The sequence below is a fragment of the Gorilla gorilla genome, chromosome 14, assembly GCF_029281585.2.
Source record: "Gorilla gorilla gorilla isolate KB3781 chromosome 14, NHGRI_mGorGor1-v2.1_pri, whole genome shotgun sequence".
NCBI classification, from domain to species: Eukaryota; Metazoa; Chordata; class Mammalia; order Primates; family Hominidae; genus Gorilla; species Gorilla gorilla.
Window position 1 is genome coordinate 70414898 of NC_073238.2, and position 7337 is coordinate 70422234.

The 7337-nt window shown below is 33.0% G+C and overlaps 1 pseudogene; it reads right to left on the minus strand.

Annotated features, from left to right (window-relative positions):
- Nucleotides 1-4666: 4666 nt before the first annotated feature.
- LOC101140461 (hepatocyte nuclear factor 4-gamma-like) lies at nucleotides 4667-5978 on the minus strand (annotated as a pseudogene).
- Nucleotides 5979-7337: the final 1359 nt, after the last annotated feature.

A 7337-nucleotide genomic window follows, 5' to 3' on the forward strand; every position in this document is an offset into this window, starting at 1 on the left:
GAAATCATGAATCCTTTAGGTGTCCATTTTGAGTAAGATATCAGGCAAAGAGTTTTTCAGGTGGACTAACAAAATGTGCAAAAAATTTGAAAATACTTCGGCAACCCTAGAAAAAAATCATTGTCCTCAGCCTTTCTGTTGGTGATGAGACTAAGCTATTTTATTCAGCCACTCCCTTCAAGCAGAAGTTGCCTTATAAAAGCAATAATAGTCTGGGAAGTTTTCCAAATTCATTTATACAAAAGTAAAGAGTACAATTAGAGCTACATTTTATAGGGTTTTTCATTATCTCATTATAATCTGAATCTCTCACACAGGACTGTCTGTACCTGTTGTGTGTAGGGCAACGGAGCCTTCGTTGTGTGCATCCTTTTGTGATTTTAATGCATTATTCTGTAGCAGGTATGCAGGAAAAAATTCAAGCCTTTCATCAAAGACTCACCCCGTGGAAACGTTACATACAAGATAGTAACTCAATTTGACAATGTGTTTGCTTTCTTTTAGATGGAGCTGGTCAATGTGTACTTCCTAGTTTTCAAACTTAGAAGGTTTCCCTGGCATTTCTAAAATGTACATTGTGAAATATCAACAGACATAGTAGGAAATTGTAAAATGTTTATATGTTCATTTGGGATCACAAATGTCACTACAGCTCAATTTAATTGCAATTGTAGGAGGTAACTTTGGGCACAACAGCTACTATATTTTCATAACTATGTTATGTTCCAATATTTTTTAAGTAAAATGTGTTCTTTACTCTTGTGACATAACTGGATTTGTACTGTGATTTTCAACTTGAATATTAAGCTTTATATACCTTTCCTGCTTTGAAGGCAACCTGTACTAATAACTCCTGTCACTATTATTTTAGTTTTCCACTTATTTTTTATTTAATCAACAATCTGAAAAAACATCTAGAACCAGAGAAAGGGAAGTGTAGAAACAACTAAGTGTGTTTCTCAATAAGCCTGGTTGTACCCATGCATAATTCAGAGAGTGGTCCAAATAAACTTAATACTGATAAATAATACTGTGAATACAGTTACAGTTGTAACTGTACGTCAACTGGCATCTTAAGAAAAAAAATCACATCATTTATTTTTTTAAATTTTTTTTGCTTCTGTAGCATCAGGCACTCTGCTAAGTAATTTTTATTATTATCCCACCAAATTTTCACAAAAGTAATTTTCATATGAATATAGATATATCTTGACACATTTTTAACTACAATTGAATTAGGTAGAATACAACACACATTTTCAAAATTACTATATTTGTGGCTCTATCTATAACATTTAAAATGAAGTGATTTTCTGAATTTTTTACTTATTCAATGGGCAATTTAATAAGTTTCAAGGATTCTATCTAATGTCTCCTATTTATTAATATCACACTACAATTCTGTTCAGTAAGCTTAGCTCCCCACACTATTAAGACTATATGTTAATTATTTGATTAATAATATGATATAGATAATAAATTAGATTAAGTTATCAATATACTCATCCTTTGGTAATCTTCATATACCACGTTAGTGTTCCAGAATACAATCTGTAATAGTTTAAACTGGAAAAGGTAGCCTCCAAGAAAATATGGGTTAAAATATTATGTCCTTAAAATATTATGCCACACTGCAAATCATCGACTTGACTCCTTTATCATTTAGTAATTCCCCTCTGCATCCCTCATAATTTTTTTTGGTTCTGAGGTTTACTGTATCTGAAATTAATATAGCAATTTTAGACTTGTATTATCATTACCGTGGTGTATCATCGTATAGCAATACAACAGCACAAAAAAAGTAGGTATGTCTTTAACGAAATAGGTAAAGAATATATATGTAGAATATTTTAGAACCATAAAATAAACCAACGAGCATCTAAATAGACATTAATTCTATGTTTATAGATAAAAATATTAACTATAAGAAGAAAATTATTATTTTTAATTTTTTTCTGTTTTTATTTACAAAGTTCAGTGAAGCAATATGGCATCACAATTTAGAAATACTTTAATCTCACTATTATTTAACATTTAAAAATCTAATTTTTGATATTCAACAACAAAATTATAAAAATAATTTTACATTTATAAAATGAATCATTATTTCACAACGCATTAGTCATTCATATTACCTGAAAACAGTTGTATGCTACATAAAAGGAATAAATTTCCTTATCAATATTTTGAAAATATGTCAAAAAATTAGTTCCTTTTTGTCCAGCATTTTTGACAGTTCAGTATACAAAATATTATATTACAAATTTCCTAATTATAGTTATTGAAGCCAAATCATTACTAATAATTTCTAAAACATAGCTGTTTGCTAAACATATATGGATAAATTAGAGGTTTCATTAAAAATGAACTTTATGTTTTGTATTTTAAAGTTATTTGCTATGTTCTGAATGTTAGTGTTTTTTAAATTTCATATGTTGAAATCTATTCCTTGGGGTGATGCTATTAGGAGGTCTTTGGAAGGTGATTAGGGGCCTTTGGGAAGTGATTAAGTCATGAGGATTAGTGTCTTCATAATAGACACCCCAGCAAAGCTGCCTTGTTTCTTGCATGTATCAGGGCAAAGCTAGAAAATGGCAGGTATGAGTCGGAGATCAAATTTGCCAATTCCTCTAATTCCTTGATCTTGGACTTCCCAGCTTTGACAACAATAAGAAATAAATTTTGGTTGTTTATAAGCTTCCCAAGTTATGGTATTTTGTTATAGCAGTCTGCATGGAACAAGATGGCATTTTTTATATCTTCTAAGAGAAAGCCCAGCAAACTCAACAAAAACCTGCAAAAGGATATTTGTATGTATAAAAATAAAAAAAATTATTCATGAAGCAGACACTACAGTAAGTTTTCAAAAAATAAGAGTTAACCCCCATCAAACAATGATATTTTTTATGGTTTCACAAGGGTAGCAGGTCTTGAAGAAATTTTACTGGTTTCATTAAACCAATTATAGCTTTTAAGTAACCATTTTTCTATATTGAGTTTAATTTTACCTCAGCAGCCAATAAGTTAACATTAATAGAATCTTTTTACTTGTAGTGTAAGTGGGATTTATGACATCATAATGTTAGTACTGCTTAAAGACCTTGAGAAAGATTATTTAATTCAATCTTTTACAGCTTGGAATAGTTTTTCTAAAATACATCATTGATATTAATAATTACACAGCCAGTATTCCCTCTTATCAACCAGAGAGGAACCACTGACTCATGAGGTAGCCCATGATTAATTTGTTTTAAAATAAGCTCTAGCTTGGAGATGATATCAAGTAGTTTAAGGCTTCAGTGAAGAATATTCCTCTGTCTGGAATTAGACAATTGGTACATCCCTCAGCTGCTGGATTTCAAAAAGTCTTCTAAGTCAATTATTTGAATCTGTTTTTGTTCTCATCAAATCTACTTGGTGAATATTTTATTTTTTTAATTTTTTTTAGAAGAAAGTCTTGTTAAAACTACAAAAGTTGTTTCTTATTAAAACTGCAACAATTTACACTCATTGCTTACATGTAAATATATTATAGGCAACATGATAGATAATATCCAATAACCACTCAATTGCATATATTTAAAAAACACACTGTGAATAAGAAGTTTGCATTTTTTATTCCACAAAAAAAAATCACAATCATTAAAGTTAACCGGACCTAGATTTACATTTATGAACTTCGGTTATGTTCTTAAACCCTCAATTTACGTTTATTTTATTTATAAAATAGAGATAATACTCTCTCTCCTAAAGTGTTGTTGTAAGGACTAAATAAGGCACATTGGTGGTAGACAGCTAATTTGTCCCCAGGATCAGCTTTCTTGGAGTGTCATGGCTTTGGCTGACACAGATATTGCACCTATAGATGATTCTCCTGGCCACCCTGGGACCCAGCTGCAGGCATGTGCTGATTTCTAGTCAATGGAGAATTATTTCTAGATTGTTTCAGGAGAAAGAAATAAATGTCTGTCTAATTGGAGTCAATCTTTTAGGAGTTTCTTTGTTACTGGTTAGCCTGTATCTTAACTAACATGTCTTAGCTTAACATAAATCTTCAAAGACAGTCACATTTAAAAAAATATCCATGCTTTCTTGGAATGGCTTTTTATAATTTCCTAAACTTAGGATAGGCATATTTAACTGTAGACAAAAGAGATGCTTCTTTGCCACAGAACTCCCATAGGAGATTCTTCAAAAAGATATACCTTATTCTATAGCAAATTGCTTTATTTTTCTAATCAACAAGTTCGTAATTTATTGAAAAAAACCTTCAGTTTATATTAAACTGAGATTTCTGATCCACTGTTCTAATTTTAAAAAGTACATTTTGTTCTGCATCACATCACAATAAAGCAATTACTTATGCATTTCAATCAATATTAAGGAAACAAATCAAAGGTGTTATTAGGCTTAACAGATGCAGGCAGAATGCAAGGGCAGATGGAACAAATACACTATATAAACATCTTCAAACTCAAATATACATTGGTTTCATGTGAAAGTTTCACACAGTAGCAACAACAAACAGAATGAACATAGGATACTGTCTTATAACAGTTCCATGAAGAAGCCTTGGATCAGAGTTTGCCAAAAGTACTATCTTGAAATGTTTCAAGACAAACAGCTTTTCACATTTATGCAGTGCTGTTCAGAAATAAACACATTTTCACAATTGTTTTTGTTTGAAGAGAGGCTGGTGAAATGACTGAAGCTTGATTTGTAGCTGTTCTGTAATCTTCTTGTGCAAAGCCTTGTGGTGGGGAAGGGAGTGGGGTTTCAGGAGTCCAAATGTGGTCTTCATAAGAACCAGTGTGTACATGGGACCTAAAAGTACAGTTTGTCCAGTTAATGGATCTTGAGATAAATGTGGATGTATTGGATGATGGAGATGACTACTATCATTGGAAGCCCCATTTAACATTTCCTGAAGTAGGTGGCCAATTTAAGTCAACCGCAAACGTTTTTTAAACAAACTGTATTTGCTCAATCATTTGCCAAATGATGCGCAGCGATGTGGGCAGCAGCAGAAGCAACTCTCCAAACCTCCCCCAGGGAGCCATACTGTGTGCGGATCATTGATGGAGTTCTCCAAACCCATCCGCCCTTGGAATTGCATGTTCTTAATGTTTATTGGATCTATGTAGCCCATTTAAGTGTAGCCCTTTCACATCTGGGCCAAAAAATACAATTGCCTTTTGGATTTCTTGAAATGGTTGAACCAGCTCATCTAGAACCCGACTGATCACACTGCTAATCTCAAATTCACAGCTGTTGCAGTGAATAATATAGTTGTTTCCCAAAAGCAAAATATCTTTATACATCATGGATCTCTTTATAGCTCCAGGCAGTTAAGTGTTCTCCTGCATGAGATCTCAACAGTGCCACCTTATCATCCAATGGTAACTGACAGAAGGCAGGAATATATTTAGCCCATTCCACCAAGACTAAGAGCTGCTGTTTCAGAAATTCACAGACATCACCAACACTTTTATTTATTTATTTTTTTAACATGTATATCAGTACTTGCCCCAAGGCTTGAGACTGAGATCTGGCAAGACAGAACTTCAGCTTGTGCCAGTGTGTTAATGGAGGGGATATTGCTGCCATCACATGTGCTTCTTCTGGTGCTTGTTCTATTGCATTCATTATGCACAACTTCTTTTTCCATTCCTGTTCTAAAACACTTTCTTAATTGACAGTATCTACATTGATTTCTTTTGGCCTTGTCAACAAAACATTGCCGACGGAACCTGCAAGAATAAACGTTACTCTTGCATATGCTGCATCTGAAGAAGCCCTTGCACCCACCACAGCTCGATGCCCCACAGTGTTTTCCTGTTGCCTTGACTCACATATAGCACAAAGACAGATGAGACTGTAGTCTGGGTATTCATATTTGTCCTCTCTGGGGCAGAAGTACCTGCGCAGAGCACTCCGGGAGCTCTGGAGCTGCAGTCACTACCCTGCAGCCTCCTCATCTCCCTGCAGCAGGTCCCTTCCATCCACCTCAACCGCGGTATCTGGCGCCACACTTTTGACAATTATTTTTCAATTGATTTACAGATTTAATATAATTCCAGTAGAAATCCAAGTGAGTTATCCTGTGCATATTGACAAACTGGTTCAAATGTTTACATGAAAAGACAGCCCCAGAATAATCCACAACAAACCAAAAAATAAAAAATAAAAAAAAAAAAAGCAAAGCTGTAGAACTGACACTACCTGATTTCTAGAATTACTGTAAATCTATTGTAATCGAGATACTATGGTTTTGATGTAAGGAATAGACACATAGGTTAATGGAAGCAAGCCCTTAACTAGAATCACACAAACGTAGTGAACTGGTCATTGGCAAAGAAGCAAGGGCAATCCAGTGGAGAAATGAATGTCATTTTACCAAGTGGTCAGGAAAAATTAGACATCACCTGCCAAAAAGTAAACTTAGGGATAGATGAAAGATCTCATACCTTTCAGAAACAATAGTCCAAAGTACATCATAGAACTAATTGTAAAACACAGCACTATAAAGCTCCCAGAAGAAAACCTAGGCAAAAACATATGATTTTTGTTTAGCTAATGTGATGTTAAATACAAAACTGAAGTCACAGTCTATGAAAGAAAAAGAGATGATGTGAAGAGTTGTTGAAGTTGAAATATTCTGCTCTGTGATAGACACTGTAATGACAATTAAGAGGCTAGTCACACCCTGGTAGAAAAAAAATTCCAAACACATATAAAGGATTTGTATAAAAATATACAAAATACTTTTATAACTCAATAATAAAAATAAATAATCCAATTGAGAAATAGACAAAACATCTAATCAGACACTTCACAAATTAATATATACAGATAGCAAACAGGTGTATGAAACTACTCCACATCACATGCCATGATGGAATTGCATATTAAAACTCCAATAATAAGATAGCACTACATATCTATTATGATGGCTGTAACCCAAAAATTTGATAATACCAAATTCTGGGAATAAATCAAAGCAATAGGAAATCTCTTTCATTACTAATAAGAATGCAAATGGTACAGTCATCTTGGAAGACAATTTGGCAGTTTCTTACAAAGATAAATATAGTCTTACCATAAGATCCTGTAATTGTGCTCATAGATATTATAGATATTAGCCAAATTAAGTTCAAAACTTATGTTCAAACAAAAACCTGCACATAAATGCTTGTAGAAGTTTTATTCATAATCCCAAAAAACTGCAAGTAATTAAAATCTACAATAGGTGAATAAATAGTCAGACCCCAGAATATCCATTCACTGAAATATCATTCAGTGATCAAAATAAGTAATTTACATTTCCTTTATATTTT